Here is a 17,918-nt window from a genome sequence, read left to right as displayed (position 1 = left end):
GAGACAGAGACAAGGGGACCTGCCCGAGGGGAAGAGAAGGCAAAATGTCAAATAAAAACAAGCCTGTCCTGACAGGAAGGCTTCTGAGATATAGGAGTGGACTTAGCAGGAAGAATACACATGGACCCCTTCTTACCTTTGAGAGGTTGATAAGTCCGCCTATGAACAAAGGTAGATTTAGAAGGGTAATTGCTGTGAAATTTGGGTATTGGGGGAGACAAAAACATATAAACCAAAAAAACACCAAATCCAAAAGCTGAAAAAGACAAGGAACTGCAAAATGGATAGCGTAGCTTCACTTTAATTACTGCTTTCATCAAATGACTTCTTTAGAACCACATAACCAATACAAAAACCCAACAAAATATATACACACCCTAATTAATAACAATCTATTATCAAATTAACAATAATATAACATTTTAAAATCAACCAACTCATAAAAAATATATAAAAAACTTAGAACCTATTTAATAAAACCAACACTTTATTTTCTAATGTGCAATTTACAATTTTTTAAAAAACATTTAATATTAATGGCATCATTTAAGCCACATCTTTTGTCTGCCTGTAACTTGATCTGCCATTTGGCTTCCCTCTGCTCCAAGTAATTTTTAAAATCTCCCCCACGAATATCAGTGGCACATTGCTCCAAAATGGAGAACAAAAACTTGTTGAAACCAGAGCATTCAAGACTCTGTTTATAAAGTGCATGATTTTTATCTTTCTTTTTTAAATTAGTATCCCCCTATTTTGAAGAAGGGTTTAATACTTAAATGTTTAAATCTTAAATTGCACATTAGAAAATAAAGTGTTGGTTTATTAAATAGGTCCTAAGTTTTTTATATATTTTTTATGAGTTGGTTGATTTTATAATGTTATATCATTGCTAACTGGATAATAGATTGTTATTAATTAGGGTGTGTATATATTTTGTTGGGTTTTTGTATTGGTTATGTGGTTCTAAAGAAGTCATTTGAAGAAAGTGGTGATTAAACTGAAGCTACGCTATCCATTTTGAAGTTCCTTGTCTTTCTCAGCTTTTGGATTTGGTGTTTTTTTGGTTTATTTGGTTTCATTACACCAATTGGGCCTTGTGGAGACAAAAACATGCCTAAGTTCCTGCATGACCTTACCCTTATCCTAGACAGACATGAACAGGTCAGCAGCAGCAGTCTCCAAAATATTTTTATCCAGAGGAGCATCCATACTTTTACCTTTAATGTCATCAGGGAAGGCCTAAAGACAAAGCCAAGAATAACGTCTCATCACAGAGCAAAAAGCAGCAGTGCTGGAAGAGGAATCACCAGCGTTGAAAATGCATTTTATGGAGGGATGATTGACCTGGGAAGTTGACCCAAGAAGGGAAAGAGCTGAAGCTTTTCCTTCTGAATCAGGCAGATTAGACACAACCTTAGCTACCTAAAAACGGAGAGCCAAGACATACCTGGTCATATGGGTTGGCTAACTAACAGCCCGAAATGGCAAGGCGGCAACGGTATACACTTTTTTACCCAACCTTTCCATACTTCTAATATCCTTAACAGAAGGAAAGAACTTATAGGAAGGCAAACATTTAGAATGCTTATCAGTTGAAATTTAAACCACAGAGGTGGCAGCAGAAGGACATTTAAACAGAAATTTGCAGTCCTCAGGCACCTTTTTGGAACTTATCAGGTTTCTTAGGGGCTGATGGCTGAAAGTCTTGAGCTACAGAGGCAGCAGAGAAGGTATCCAAAAGTGCTGCCAACACAGAAGGAAATTTAGACTGCTTAGGAGACTCCATTCATAGAAGATCATAGTATCTCTTTTGAATGTCAGAGACCTGGGAGCAATCCTACTTAAAGTACTCCATCATACGAGCAATGGTATCCCCAAAGGATAATTCTTTCAAAAGGGAATCCAAGCTCAAAGAATCCTCTTCCTCTGAGCCACAGTCTAGAAGAGATGGAATTTGAGAGGAGTATGCAAGGGATTCCTCATCAGAGGGAGCCAGTTCCTTTGTCCTTTTAACAGACATTGTACCAGGAAGGAATAGGGACCGATACCCCTTGAGGAGGCTTTAAGGTCATCAAGGCATTAAACAAGTCTTGGCTAAAATCTTGCTAGTCATACTGTGGTTTTTTTAGCAATATGGGTAATATGTTTGGTCTTTTGCTTTTTCTTAAGAGGGATGTCCGCCTTAACAATCCTTGGTGGGATTCAATGATCATAGTGGGAATCTTATCCCACACTAAGATTTAAGGAATCCCCTCAGCAATAATCAGCCATGGTTCTCCCTCACCGTCCACAGCAGACTTTTGAAAAGCCTCAGAGGATGTGTGAGAACTCTGATCCATGTTGGCCTCCAACGGGGTTGCGGCACATAAATCTGATGCAAGCACTGCACATTCTTTGGGCTTTCACGAGCTTCTACTAAGATGTCCTGTGGAAGATGGACAGCAACTGGATCAGGCCTGAACTTTTTGGCCTTTTTCTTGGACGACAACTACCCCTCAGGAGGAAAGGATTCTGCCATCGCACCCTGAGCCAACAATTTAAGATGTTGGTTCTCAAGGTATATGGAAAGGGAACATAAGCGACTAAGGACAGTCTCAGGGACAAATACTTGACAGATAGAGCACTGCATATGGTTGTGGGAAGCACCCAGGCAAACACTGGTTGCCAAGGTCTTTATGGGGAATCTGCTTCCAACAATGACATTTTCTGTTCTTGGATGACAAGAACACAACCAGCCACAACATTGAAAAAACATAAAGAAGAAACACTGAGGCACTTATCTAAAGACAGCTTGGTAATCTACACAGCAGACAGACGTTCAGATTGACATTCGATAATGGCATTCGGTCTGGCAGCGAAGTTGTTCTGAGTATTTGAGTCTGTACGTAACCTTTATGTCCTATGCGGGGAGCATATATATGACATATGCACCTATAAAATCTAAATCTTTAGTATACTGGCCAGACACTGGGCTATCCTTGGCAGAAGATCACTTCAGTGAAAAATACTGCAACAGTGACATGGAAGGACATACAATATTATGACCCTCTACAAAAAAACACTTTTACCATTTTTCACACAGACAGTGACAGGTCTGCATGAGGTGAAAACAATATCACTGTTTTCTTTAATGAATCATGCTCATTTTCAACTGTGTTTGAGGCATACAAGACAATGCACAATGTTTACGAATAGAATGGAAAATCAGTTATACCTGCTTATCTAAAATGACCCACACTTCAACTTGGTATTTTGGGCAAAATATCTGAAATAATAATCTGCTTCCTGAATAAAAAGTCAGCTGCTGCTTTTAATTATTGTATTACCACAACATAGACTTCTAGCCAGTTTAATCCTCTTTGCCACTGTTTGATTTATATTAAGAAATTTAATTTTGCTGGACTTCCAAGATGGTTGTACACTAATCAACAGCTTAACTTCAGTTTTCCCACAATGAAAAAAGAAAGTGGGAGATAAGGGCTTGTAAATCTGCCAATTTTAGTAAAAATCAGTTACTGGCTAGTAAGTACAATGCCTGGATGCAAGCAAAGAAGAAACCTAGACAGCTGGAAAGAAATCAGCTAGAAAAGGTGAAGAGAAAACACTGACTGGGAAGAATCCTGCAGCTGCTAAGCAAAAGGCAGTTCAAGGTCCAGCTTTGGTACAAGAGACATAAAAGTACACTGACTAATATATGCAGAAGTGAGATTTTTCCTCTTAATTCTGAATAGGTGAAAGAAATAAGAGGACAATGTGAATGTAATAAAATTATTTCCTTTTCAACTCACAACATTTATTTGCTAAAGTCTGCAGCTGAAAGCGGCTATACATTTTGTTCTTATGTTTTCATGGAAATACGTGGACTACACGTCAGCAATAAATCCAGAGAGTTCTGACCATTGTTTACTGTTGGAAAGGCAAGAAGCTTAACAAAAACTAAAGTTTGAAATTATCAGAAATGAATAAAAGATAGCAGCTTTCCAGGCACATAAATACATGAATGCATTTACTAGAACATGATTTACTTAATTTAGTTTTACGTAGAGATAGCCAGTACACCTTTCCTCTTAAGGCTAAAAGTTAATGTTTTCTGAAAACATACAAGCTGTTTTTCACAACTGGCAGGGGAATAAAATAAGACAAGAAGAGCCAGAAATTAGAGTAAGTAGGAACACAAACTGTAACACTGAGCCTTAGCATGGACAATCTTATCTTTAGGTTAAGTAATGCCTGTAGGTGCAGCTGTTGATATGAGACAATTGTTTCTATCAGGAGGGTTAAACCTCATTATTTGAAGATGTACATAGTTCTACGTGTTTGTTTTAAGTTAATAGGTTCTTGGGGGTGTTTTTATTTTGTCTGAGGGTTTTCAGTAAAAGAAAAGTTCTGTAAAATGTGACATGGGTTCAAATGAAGATGGCAAGAAATAACTGTTTAAAAGATCAACCTGCCAAACATTACTGAGTAAATGTAGCACAAAAACTGTAAATATACATTTAAAAAAGCTGCTGTATGTAATAAATAATAATAATTTCTTATCATAATGGACACACTATTCAGATTATTTTTAAATGTGAATGGCCTCACACGTACAGACAAAAAGGTACGACTATTGAATTATATTAAAAAATGAAAAGAGCAAACAGCAATGCTACCGAAGACACATTTGGAAATAAGTGAGCGCGTAAATTTGATACAGAAAGGATTTAAAGGACAAAGGAAATGGGGAGTACTTATACTAATTACCAGAGGAGCTCCAACAGAGATAAAACAGGAAAAAAGATAATAATTGTAGATTTGTGGTAGTAAGAGGCTACTGACAAGGGATGAGGATTAAGCTGGTATGTATTTATATTCCACCCAAAACTATTCTTATGGACCTTAAGAAATGTTTGGAAGAAAGAATCAGCTTTAAGCAGGAAATGTTAATTACTGGTGGGGAATTAAATGTGATTTGCAGCAGTAAGGATGTATTTGTTGGACCCAGAAGGGAAATACAATAAAAGAGGGTAGGTTTATGAAAATATCTGGTATGGAAGACATGAATTCAGGAGTAGGAACTCGGAAAGAATTTACATATTCCCCAAGGTGCAGTAACTGGACTAGTCAGAAATTATATTTCACAGGAAGATGTGCTTTTAATTGAAAGCTTCGACACATATCCAATCACTATTTTAGACCATGCACCAATCACAACTAAGATAAAAAAGCAGGACAATGAGGTCAAAATGAAACCCTGGCACTTCACCACCTACTAGATAAAAAGAGAGGAAAGGTAGTGGAAATTACTCAGGAGTACTAGGGAAGGCAGACATTTCTTCAGACGTTATAGCTAGTGAGTGAGACAAAATGAAAGTCTATTTTAAAAAGGTAGAAATAAAAGAAAGAGATATGATTAAGTAACAACAAATTATTTATGAGGGACTAACAAATGTTAAAGTACTGCAGAATAAGGGGAAATCTCACAGAATGAGAAGAGGCGTAACTGCAGAATTCTAAAGGAAAAATAACGGATCACCTGGATAATATGCACGAGTTTCGAAAGATTGCTGTTAAGCAACTGTTTTTGATAAAAACTCAAATCAGAATTTTTTTTGTCACAATGACTTAGGCAACAGAAAGTAGAAAGGGTTGTTGCCACACTTAGGGAGTCTACGGCCAGAAAAATAACCAGAGATCCTGTAGAATTATTAGAGATATTTTGGAAATTTTTACAAAAAAATGTGCATAAAGCAGAGAAATGTGAAAATCAGAAGAGCACAAATGGAAATATTTATGGAAGACTTCAGTATGTCAAGGTTAGAGGTAGATGAGGCTCAACAATTAGCAGTTATGATAGGAGGAGATGAGATAAAAGCAGTGATGTATAACCATCTACAGTAAAGTCTCTAGGAATACTTGGTATTCCTGTGGAAATCTGGAAGCTGCGAGGGAGAAAGTAATAAAGATCTATAAGGATTTGCTTTTTATTTAAAAGGAGGGGAATCACACACATCTGGGAAAAAAGCTGTGGTGGCTGTAATGCCTAAAGACAAAGACCCATCAGACTCAGCTTCATTTAGTGCTTATGTCTATAACAGCAAAATGAATGGCAAAGGTGTTGTCAAAAATGACTGATATGGATCAATGTGGTTTTGTAGTGGGAAGGGCAAACATTTGACAACATTACTAGAGCAATGATGACTCAAAGGAAAGCAGAATGTAAGAAAATATCTCTGTTGTTGGTGACTGTTGATGCAGAGAAAGCTTTCAACAGATTAAACTGTAATTTTATGAATAAGGCAATGATAAAACATGCATTCCCTGATACAATAATAAGGTTAATTAGGAGGATATACAAGGGCTCAAGGGCAAAAATTAAAGTGGGAGTGCTCCTTTCTGACATTTTTGTCTGAACAGGGGAACCAGGCAGGGGTGTCCACTTTCCCCTTTCTTATTCATTTTATATTTAGAGCCACTGGCAAAGAAGGGTGTCAGAAATTCAAAGACATAATTGGTATAGTAATCAAGAAAAGTTGGCTTTATTTGCAGATGATATTGTTTTGTAACAGATAAAACCAGAAAAGGACATCTCAGTGTTGTGGAACATCTTGAGACAGCTTTGAGTCTTTTCAGGATATAAAATTAATGACGATACAACAAAGGCTATTGCTGTAAACTATGTACTCACACATGAACTGGTTCACCTATATTTACAGGAAAACAATAACAAACAGTATTTAGGATTATGGATTACAAATGATTATGTTATGGCAGCTAAGGATATGTAGTGAAGAGACTAAACAAAAGATAATACAAAAACCGAGAAACTGGAAGCTCTTGCCTGCAGATATGGATAGAAAAATATAAGCAGTGAAAATGTTTTTAGTCACCTTAGTTTTATATACAGCTCAGGCATACTTTTATCAACCAGAGGAGAAGTTGTGGAGAATTAATAAAGAAGTGAAAAGATTTATCTGGGAGGGGAAGAGAGCAAGGATACAACAGAGCAAGGTGGTTTAGGATTACATTTGATGGAATATTTTAGAGCTACAAAGTTAAGGTTCGTATACATAACATAAGCCGAAAGCTGTAATGCAAAGTGGAAAGGGATGATGATGAAACGGGGGGAGTCAAGAAATAGAGAGAGAGTGAGATTTTGGAAGCAGATTCTTAAGGAGAATAACAGCCACACATGATTATTATACTCAGGAAGTAGCAGAAAGTACTCTAAGAACTAAGCCAACATGAGAATGGACAATGGAGAAAGTAGATTTTGCCAGCAGGGATGACTGCAATAAGGGGTACACAAAACAGGCAAGAGGGGTCTAGAATTTACTGGAGAAAACAGGTAAAGGAACCAAGGTACTGGGACCAAATAGATAGGAAAAGGTAATAAAATGGGAACAGGCCAAGAAGATATTTGGACTACAGGCTAGAGACTGCCTTCCCTATAAGGGATTAATTCAAAGGTTCACAGGTTTATACTAGGCTAATGATCATCACAAGCCTAGCCATACAACCCAAGCCAATTTTTTCTCAAGTTCCTTAGATAGCTATATGTTGGGTACGTTAGTAAAGAGGTACATAAGGATTAAGCGTTTGGGGTGTATGTTAGAATGTTAGTTGGGGATTAATTTACTTACTGTCAACCGCTGTCCATCAGAGACATGGGGAGGCCAGACTGAGGGGGGGTCAATTTGCAATTTCCCACACAACTATCAACGGTTTCTCTTGAATAGGGCCACAGATGAACTCCACTTCATGTAGATGGGGAACTCATTCCATAGCCCAGAGATCCTCTGAGATATATATCAGAGTACAGGCAAACAGAAAGGGATAGGGGAATCCTAGGTTAAAGCCCTGCTCTGGTAGAGTTTTTAGTTGACTCTAGAGCAGAAGCTGCTGTTAAAAAGGGATGATTAGTAAGGCATACAAAAGACTGCACAACAACTATAGAAACTAATCAGAGGAGGTTAGAAAATATTGGGAAGAAAGACTGGATAATCACTCACAAGGAAACAATGGCAGGACCTATACATAGCTCCCAAATATGCAACCATCTAGAAGACTTAGGACTTCTGCTTGGAAGTATTTGCATAGGTATTTTTATACCCCAAGCAGACTCCAATGAATTTTTCCTGAGATAGATGGCAAATGTTTTTGGTGCGATGGACAAGGAACAGTAACTGGGAACATATGTTTTTGAAGTGTAATGAGTTGGCAGACTTTAAAAATTCCCTACAATGTATACTGTTAAAAATATTAGGTGAGCAAAAGGGAGTAACTAAGAAAATATTTTTTTTTTAGCTGAGATCCAGGATCTGACAGCTCAGACATACTAAGGCCTTGTTAAGTGCAACTTTGATGGCTCCCAAAAATGCAATTACTAGCAAAAGGAAATCAAAGTCTATGCCAACTGCATTTGAAGTATTGAATATTGTAAACAAGATAAAGTAACTAGAAGTGGGGTCTTTAGAAAAGGGTAGGAGCAGATTACATAGGGAAAAAATTGAAATTGTGGGAAAAATACAAGCAGAACAATGTTTTGGAAGAGTGACGTTTAAGGGAAGGGAGGAATTAAGCAAATTTATATAATTCTGGACTGAGGATAGTTATACAAAAGAATACATGTGATGTATAATGTTTGTAATTGGGAACATGCTAATATGGTTTGTTTTCTTTTCTATAAATGTATGTTTCCCAGTGTCCTAAGAGATCATTCAATAACGATGTTAAAAAAAAAAAGAAAATTCTTTTTGCTTTAACAGTTGACACCTTTAAAAAGAAATGCACTGACTAGAAGCTAAAATGCCTTATTTTACCTAAGATTTTCTCACATAAATAAAATACATAGATTTGTTTACCGTTTTATGTTTGTATATGCCTGTCTCATAGGGTCAGAGGTAGGTACTAGGCTATTGGCCCTAGGGCCTATATAAACCTAGCCAAAAAGGTACCCTGGCTTTCGCCACCCAAGATAATTATTTTCCTGTGCCCCTGTCAAGCAGAGCCATAGAGGTGACCCCCGGGGTGAATTTCCTATTTCCCATCCAATCATCAAGATTTTTCTTGAAGAGTGCTAATGAGGATCTTTGTTTGGTATAGATAGGTAGTTTGTTCCAGAGTATGGGAAGTCTCTGGGACAGGAATATATCCCTCCAGCATGTTCTGTTTATTGTAGTGACAAGGTTTAGGTCCCTAGAGCGTGCAGCTCGGAGGGATTGGGATTTCTTTAAGTGGAGCATGTCCAATAGCTCTGGGTTTGACATAGCTTTGTATGTTAGGCAGAGATCGCCTCTGAGTAGGCGATATGCGACGGAGTAAAGCTGGAGTTTTTGGAGACGGTCTGCGTAGGGCATCTGTTTGAGGCCGATAATCCTCTTTGTGAGGCATTTATGCAGCCTTTACAGTTGTTGTAGATGTCTTGTGAGGTACATACAAAAAGGGGCGTTGTACTCTATAATGGGTCTAATGAATGACGAGTAGAGGGGAACAATGACGTCTTTTTTCCTGGATGAGAAACCTTTTGTGATGAGATGTGCCACATAGAAGGATTTCCTGACTACTGGGGCAATGTGATTATCAAAGGAGAGACTACTGTCCACCGGTGTTCCAAAGTCTCTTATCACATTTTCGGTGTTAAGTAGACTACCACCTATGTGGTAGCTTATAGGTACAGAGTTTTTACCAAAGGGGATGACAATGCACTTTTTGGCACTGAGCTTGAGGCCATGGCTTTGACACCAGGCATCTGTCTCCGTGTGGCCCTTTTGTAGGATGTCCACATCGTTAGGAGTTTTGATTATGGCTCCTAGTTTGCAGTTATCTGTGAACTTCGTTAGTCAAAGGCCTTCTGTGTTAGCCTGTACTTCAGAAAAGTAGATACCAAACAGGAGAGGACCCAGGACTGAACCCTGTGGTACTCCACTTGTCACTGGTCTGAAGTCAGATTTGGAGTCTGCTACTTTCACAGTGTGGGTTCTGTCAGTGAGCCAGTTGGCAACCCATCTTGTGACATAGGGATTTATACCTAGTTAAGTGAGTTTATCTATAATTCCAGCATGGGGAATGGTGTCAAAAGCCTTGGCGAGATCTAGATAGACTGTGTGAACCACCTTACCCTCGTCTACAGCTTTGGTGACTGCTTCAAAGAAGTCTATCAAGTTTAGGAGACATGAGCTGCCTTTTACAAACCCGAACTGGGTGGGGTCCAGAGTTTGGAGATTACCAGTGTCTTTGTGCACAAGATCCATGATGATACGTTCCATGGGCTTGCAGACCAGGCTCGTTAGCCTAATGGGGCGGTAGTTCCCGGGGTCCGTGGTGGCTCCCCCTTTGTGGAGTGGGATAACCATCGCTGTGTGCCATTCAGTGGGCACAAAGCTTGAGGTGAGGCTATGATTGAACATGGTGCTTAGGTAGGGTGCCATTTCATTCTGCAGTTCGTGTAGAACGCAGCCTAGGATGTTGTCAGGTCCCATGGATGCTGTGTTCTTGGCTTTGGAGAGTGTGGTTTTTACTTGTGTAGCCGTGATTACAGGAACTTTGCATTCTTCTGGTATAGAGATGGGCCCTTTAGGGGGTGAGGTGGGGTAAAGTTAGCACTGAACCTATCTGCCAGGATGTTGGCAATATCAGTTGGTTCTGTATATTTAGTGCCATTGTGCTGTAACTCAGTGCAGCTCTGAGTGTTGCCATTGAGATTCTTGACATAGCTATAGAATGCTTTGTGGTTGTCTTTAGAATCAGTGGCGATTTTGTTTTCATAACTAGCTTTGGAGGATTTTATGAGGGATCTCAGCTTCTTACTGAGACTGACCAAGGAGTTCCTCCAATCATGGGATTTTACTCTTTTTTTGCAACAGTTTATTTCTTCTGTTGTAGAGTTTGCTTCAATATACTTTTCTCACTGCAGTTAGCTTTGCTTTATTTACTGTATACTTGTGTGCAATTTGTAATTACTGTCAAAATGTTAAATAAAAAAATATTAAAAAAAAAAGACAAAAGGACAACAAAATGGTACTTAGCCTGCACCAGACACTATAAGAAGAAATTAAAACAGCTTATCATATATAGGTTCAATGGAAGAACACAATGGGAGTGGTTAAGGTGACAAAAGTATTTCAAGGAATTCGAGGTTAAGTGGATTTTTCTGAATAAAGTAAAACAAGCTATATGACTCCAACGTAAGCAACTAAAGGGAGAAACAAGGAAGTATCACTGTAAAATAAAGAGTAGTGGTTGAATGAAAAAAAAACATTCCTGAAAAAAGTGATTTGCTCATAAAAAATTCCTTACCTTTTGGACTACACCAGGAAGTGCACAAAGTACAGAACAACATTTCTGCAGTATTACAAAAGATGTCTCGTATGGCTTTTTATATCACTGCTTTCACTATGAGCATACCACTGAACTTAAAAGTAAACTTCAACCTCAGAGACGACGGTAGTGAAAGTGTGAAGTACGTCCATAGACTTTAATGGGCTCACTGCCATGCATGCATGGAAGTGCACCCATCAGTCTATGGAAGCAGTGCTTGCTTTGCCTACAGTGATGTCTGGATGGACCATAGCAGAATTATTTTTTGCCATGGCTTAATAAAAAATAGTGAAGCTTTTTACTGAAAACAGCCCACATAAATACAAATTACAACATAGGTGCATTGCAGCATTTAACTCACTATATGCTGTGATGCACCTATGACCGTGACCAAATCAGTTTAACGTGGTTAAAACAGTGAGTGACTTAAAGAATCAAGTGGCAGGCTAAAGTCCATCCTTATGAGGACTGGGTGGAAAAAACTGTTATAAAACTAATGCTTGCAGCTTATGCAATAAATATTTGGCAAGCCAGATGTGTCATGTGGTCCTTATCTCCTAATAAAAATCTGCTTCAAGATTTTCAGCTATAGGTTACACAGTGGGAATCTAAAAAAAACTACAGTAGATGTCCGATCACTGTTGCAGTACAACTTACTCACAAGATATCCTGTCAAGGATACATGCACATCTGGCCTGCTTACCAAAGCCTGAATGCCTTCTTCTTATGCTGTATATGCAACTTATGACCAAAGCTCAAGAGAGACAGGAGATACAAATGAGACATACAGGCATGAATTACCTCAAGGCTTTGTTGCCCCAGACCAGGGAAATGGAAACTGAAGCAGAAGTAGTACTGAAACACCAACAGCACAGGAGTTATGCTAACATTGGAATATTAAGCAAAATCAAATGTATGGTAATCCACACTCAGCTGGTTAAGCACTTTCATCCATTAATTTGGGGTTCTGAAGAAGTCTATTAAAGGATGAAAAAGCTTAACCAGTGTGTGAGAGAGTGTGTGTGTGTGTGTGTGTGTGTGTGTGTGTGTGTGTGTGTGTGTGTGTGTGTGTGTGTGTGTGTGTGGATTACAGTAAATTTGATACAACTTCCTAGTAGCAGATTTGTTTGCCTCCATTAACATCTGCTGCACATCCTCAAAAAATAGGTGCCTATAAAAGCTATTAAGATTCTATCATCCAGGCAGTCAGTTGAAGTTATTTCAAGTTAAGGTGCATCAAACAACCCCTGTGTGAGTAGGTCGTCTGTGAGAATGTTTGTGGCAACTTTGGCCAATTTCAAAGAAGGGAGAACTACTGTTGCTTGGCCCAGAAGGAGGCCACCACAATGATTTCTGGAGTTGTTCTGTCTCTTCAGAATGACCCTGGATATCAATAGAAAGGGCAGAAAGGAATACAAGAACATTCCTGACTAAGGAAATGAAAACACATCTGTTTTCCAGGCCTACCTGCAATGAATCCTGGAGTAGAATTTCTTCATTAGATTGTTGTGAATGGAACTGAAGAGTAGGATCAAATCTTGGAACACCCCTAAATTCAATTAACATTCATGAGGTTCTGTCCTGGTCCTGCTCATCTTGTTTGCCACAACATTTTGAGCCAACAGAAAGCCAAAGACCTGTAGAGTGATTTTGTACTGAACTGCTATAACACAGACTATCGTGGCTAGTCTGCAGAGAGGGTAAGGATCTGGCTCCTCCTTGCTTGATTATGTAACACATCACTGTGGTAATGTTTGCGATCACCTAAAGGGGGCCTGCGGACTATAGGTGATTTAGAGAATTGAGTGAATTTATTACTGCTAACATTTCCTTGATTTTAGTGTGCTTTGGTCCACCTTTTTTGTAAAACCGATTAACCGAAACAAAGAAAAGACAAACCAAGAAACTAGAAACTTTGCTGCTGTGCAATGAAAAAGACCAGAACAGAACTGGAGCAAAAGAAAAAGTTAACAGTTAAAAAAATTATTTGTTAAACACTTTTGTTCCAATAAACAGAACTTTATAAACAATACAATTACTTGCTTCAATCCATTTAAAAAGCATTTTCCCTAAAATCACGATTGTTTCAACCAATCACACAAACATCCATGAATGTAAAATTTAAAATACTCTCTTGTATTGTTCTGATGACGTTCTTTTTGTGAGAATGAAAGCACTTAAATCATTTTTTTAAGTATTACATTTTTTTTTACTCCAGTTCTGTTCTGGTCTTGGTCTTTCTCGCCATACCACAGCAAGGTTTCCAGTTTTCGATCTTTTTTGTTCCAAAGGCCTTGCACATTGACCCCCAAAGATACAGCCCACAAGCAAAGTGTGATGCATCTGTTGTTACAGAAGTAGCTGTGGAGGAGGAAGAGAAATTGGGAGACTTGAAAACAAAACTGATTTACCGGTCATGTCATTTCCCTTTTTTACAAACCCTAAAATGGACATTGAAAGGTCAAGGAATATTACTATTGGGACCAAACATATTTTAGAACCCACCAAATCTTTTTGTGGAGTCTGGCTAGAGAAATCAAGAGCATCACAGATGCCACAAAAATTCTGAGATATTCACCTGCTGTAGCTGTTGACTGAGAAGAAAATCTCAGGTATAGCTTGAAATACAGATCTACGTTTTCCTGTTGGAGAAAAACTGTCTGAAAGAATGCATCCAGAAGACACCCCAAGAATATGATTCTGTAGGATGGAATTAAGCGAGATTTTTTAATGGTCTGCTGAAAACCCAGTCTGAGAAGGAAATCTCTTACTCAAGTGAGAGACTGCTGACACTTTGAAAAATAATCTGCAAAAGGTCATAGGCTCATAGGTAACTACTAGGCCAGCTGTCATTAAGAGACATTTTAAGCTTAGCAACTTTCCTTTCAAAGGTGAGAATGAAACCCTGTACATTGTGTCTGTGAGGTAAATAACTTAACAATTATGCCATCTCCCAACCCCAAAGATAAGTACTCTAAACAAGGAAAACTAGAAATACAATATAGTTTGCAATGGGCTATCACTAAAGCTAGACATTCTGTAAGCACACTTAGAGAAGGAGACAACCCGAGAGGTTATGTAGAAAACTGAAAGTCTAATCCAAACAAAGAAAATCTTAAAAAATTTGAAATCTGTGGCTTTTGGAATATGATGACAAGCATCCTTTAAATCTATAGTGAAAAAAAAAGATCTAGAACTCGTCTTCATGAGGTTTCTTTCCTTAGTAGCAGAAAGATTACTGAATAAAAACACTTCTCTACAGAAGAGGAAGGAACAAATCCTATCACCCCTTGAGTCTACAGATGATGAAAGACAGGAGGAGATAAAGAAGTCTGATCTGCTGAATGATGGAGAATCCTTTGGAAAGGAGGTAAGGAGTCCCACTGCCATATGTAACCCTGTTGTATGACTCTAAGAACCTATTTGTCCAAGGTTATATGTTGCCAAAGAGAAAGATGGAGTAGATTGCCTTGCCAATCAAGGAGTGATATCAGAGTAAAGGCAAAGAGAAAGAAACAGGGGGGAAGACCAGCACTGGTAGAGCTTTTAGTAGACTCTAGAATAGAAGCTGCCATTAAAAAAGGAATAATTAGTAGAGCAAATAAAATATTGCAGCGATAACTATAGGAATTAATAGGTTAGAAAGGATTGGGAAGAGAGATTGGATTAGAAATTCCCAAAGAAGCAATGGGAGGATATATGTATGTCTCCCAAATATGCAACAAAATCTAGACAATTTAGGATTTTTGCTTGGAAATGTTTACAGAGATATTTTTATACCCCAAGTAGATTCCAGATAATTTTTCCTCAGGTAGACGGCAAATGTTGAATGTGTGATGGGAAACAAAGAGGCAATTGAGAACATATTTTCTGGGAGTGCAGTGAGTTGGCAGACTTTAAGGACACCCTGTTGAATGCGCTGTCGGAGATGCTGGGTGGGCACACTGGTGTGATGAGGGAGCTGATTCTTCTGAGCTATGTACAGAATTGGAATTGCCGAGACATGGTAAGGCCTTACTGTCTTTAATTATGGTGGCTGCCAAAAAAACAATTACTAGAAAATGGTAATCAAAATCTAAACCAACTATATTAGAAGTAGTGAATATGGTAACAGAGATTAAACAACTAGAATTGAGATCTTTAGAAAAAGGTAGGGGCAAACTACATAGGAAAACATCAGAATTGTGGGAACAATACATATGGGGAAAAAATAGAAGTTATGTTCTTACCATAACGTTCCATGTTAGTTGTCTTCTTCTCGCCTTCTTTCTTGCTGGATGGGTTCGAGCCGACCTCGGACTCGGCCACTCTAAAAGCTCGAGAGTTGGTTCCACCGGCTCGAGGCTCCCCCTATATCCCACAATGCTAGGCGGTATTACCTCAGATCTCGTTTGTAAGCTGTGCCCAGCCAAAAATAACTCCAGAACCACTGGAAAGGGAAAGAACCCACCTCTACAAAGGAAGGGAAGAAGGTGACCTGAAAACCTGAAGAAGGAAAATATGTACAAAAAACATATACCTATGTACAATAGAGGTGGTAGAAAGAGAGGTCACAATCAAACTCCTCTAGGTCTGTCCAGGCTAGGGGGAAGGAGGGTGGGACGCAAGAAAGAAGGCGAGAAGAAGACAACTAACATGGAACGTTATGGTAAGAACATAACTTCTATATGTTAAGTTGTCAATATCGCCTTCATTCTTGCTGGATGGGACCGCGTCCCTAGCACCTTGTCCCGGGTGGCCTATCGGAACAGACTCTTGCGAACAGTGGAACCAAAGTTAGCTCTATGTCTAGAAGCTAAATCCAACTTGTAATGAGAAATGAAAGTGTAAGGAGTAGCCCAAGTAGCCGCTGCACAAATGGTGTCAATAGGCAGCCTGTCTTGGAAGGCTATAGAAGTAGCCAAGGCTCTAGTGGAGCGGGCCTTAGGTTTTTTTGGCAGCTTTTGGTGTCTAATTTCATAAACAAAGGAAATCAGAGATGTTAGCCATCTGGATAGCGATACTTTGGAAACAGAAAGTCCCTTTCTGCCTTCTGCGTAAGAGACAAACAACTGGTCAGTTTTTCTGAATTGTTTGGTCCTATCCAAATAGTACCTTAACTGACGATGAACATCTAGCCAATGCAATTTTTGTTCAGACCTGTTAGAATATTCTGAAAAAAACACAGGGAGGTCAATGCTTTGATTTAGGTTAGACGCAGAGGCTACTTTAGGTAAAAAGGACGGGTTGGTTCGTAAGGATACCCTGTCTTTATGGAATAGCAGATATGGTGGTCGACAGCTGAGTGCATGAAGTTCTGAAACCCTTCTAGCTGAAGTAACAGCTACCAGAAAGAGAGTCTTCCATGATAGCAATTTTAATGAACAGGAAGCTGCAGGTTCGAAAGGGGGAAGAATCAAAGAAGTGAGAACTAAATTAAGGTCCCAAGAAGGAGGAGGATTTCTTATAGGAGGTCTAAGTAGAAAAACTCCCTTTAAAAAGGCTTTGCAAAGCTTGTGAGACATGATGGCAGAATCTGAAATGCCCACATGAAAGTTAGATATAGCTGCCAATTGGACTTTGAGAGTAGAAGGAGATGAACCTGCGTGAAAAAGTTCAGCTAGAAAATCAAGAACTATTTGGATGGGAGCAGTGAAAGGATCTAAGTCCCTTCCTTGAGCCCAGTAGGCAAAACGTTTCCATTTATTAAGATAAATCTTTCGAGTGGAAGATTTATGGGAAGCTATTAAAATATCTCGAACAGTGTGAGATATTTGAGGAAGCCTGGCTAAGGTAGGAACTGGAGGAACCAAGCAGTGAGGTTCAATGAAGTTAGGGAGCGATGAAACTGACCCGACTGATGGATCAAAAGATCTGGGACTAGGTCCAGATGCCAGGGTTGCTCCAACAGAAATTGATGTAGAAAGGGGAACCAAACCTGTCGAGGCCAGTAGGGGGCAATGAGGATCAATGAAGCCTTCTGAGCGATAGCTTTCTGTATCACTTGAGAGATTAGTGGGAAGGGAGGAAATGCATACAGAAGTACCCGGGGCCAAACTTGGACTAGAGCGTCTCTGCTGGGCTGGCCTGGTAACGGGAATAGGGTGAAATAATCTCTGCACTTGCTGTTTTGGGGAGTAGCAAAAAGGTCGCAGCAAGGCTGACCCCACTTGAGAAAAATTTTTCTCACAATAGAATCTTTCAGAGACCACTCGTGAGGCATGAGGATAGCTCTGCTCAACTTGTCCGCGATTTGATTGACCTTCCCGGGGATGTGCATTGCTATCAGAAACCGCTGAGAAGAAATCGCCCATTGCCACAGTCTGAGTGCTTCTCGACATAGGGGATAGGACCTGGTTCCGCCTTGTTTGTTGATATACCACACTACAGACATATTGTCCGTCTGGATTGCTATCGTTCCCAAGGGAAGAGAGTCTTGAAGGGCTTGCAACGCTAAAAGCACTGCTCTCATCTCTAGAACATTTATGTGCAAGTGGCATTCGTCTGGTTGCCATGTGCCCTGGACAGTTCTGCCCTGATAATGCCCCCCCCACCCGATCAGGGAGGCGTCCGTTGTCAGAGTAGCAACCGGAGGGGAAGGAACAAAGGGTCTTCCCAAGAAGAGCTGAGGGGAAGAC

The 17,918-nt window shown here is 39.3% G+C and overlaps 1 protein-coding gene across 1 annotated transcript in view; it reads right to left on the bottom strand.

Annotated features, from left to right (window-relative positions):
- Positions 1-17,918, bottom strand: part of STAU2 (staufen double-stranded RNA binding protein 2) — a 3,898,627-nt gene that overhangs the window by 3,267,165 nt on the left and 613,544 nt on the right. The window lies entirely within an intron of this gene.

Source organism: Protopterus annectens, chromosome 3.part1 (genome assembly GCF_019279795.1).
Source record: "Protopterus annectens isolate FY-2018-M chromosome 3.part1, PAN1.0, whole genome shotgun sequence".
NCBI lineage: Eukaryota > Metazoa > Chordata > Ceratodontiformes > Protopteridae > Protopterus > Protopterus annectens.
Note: the sequence above shows the minus strand (reverse complement) of the source record. Positions and strands in the feature narration are given on the sequence as shown.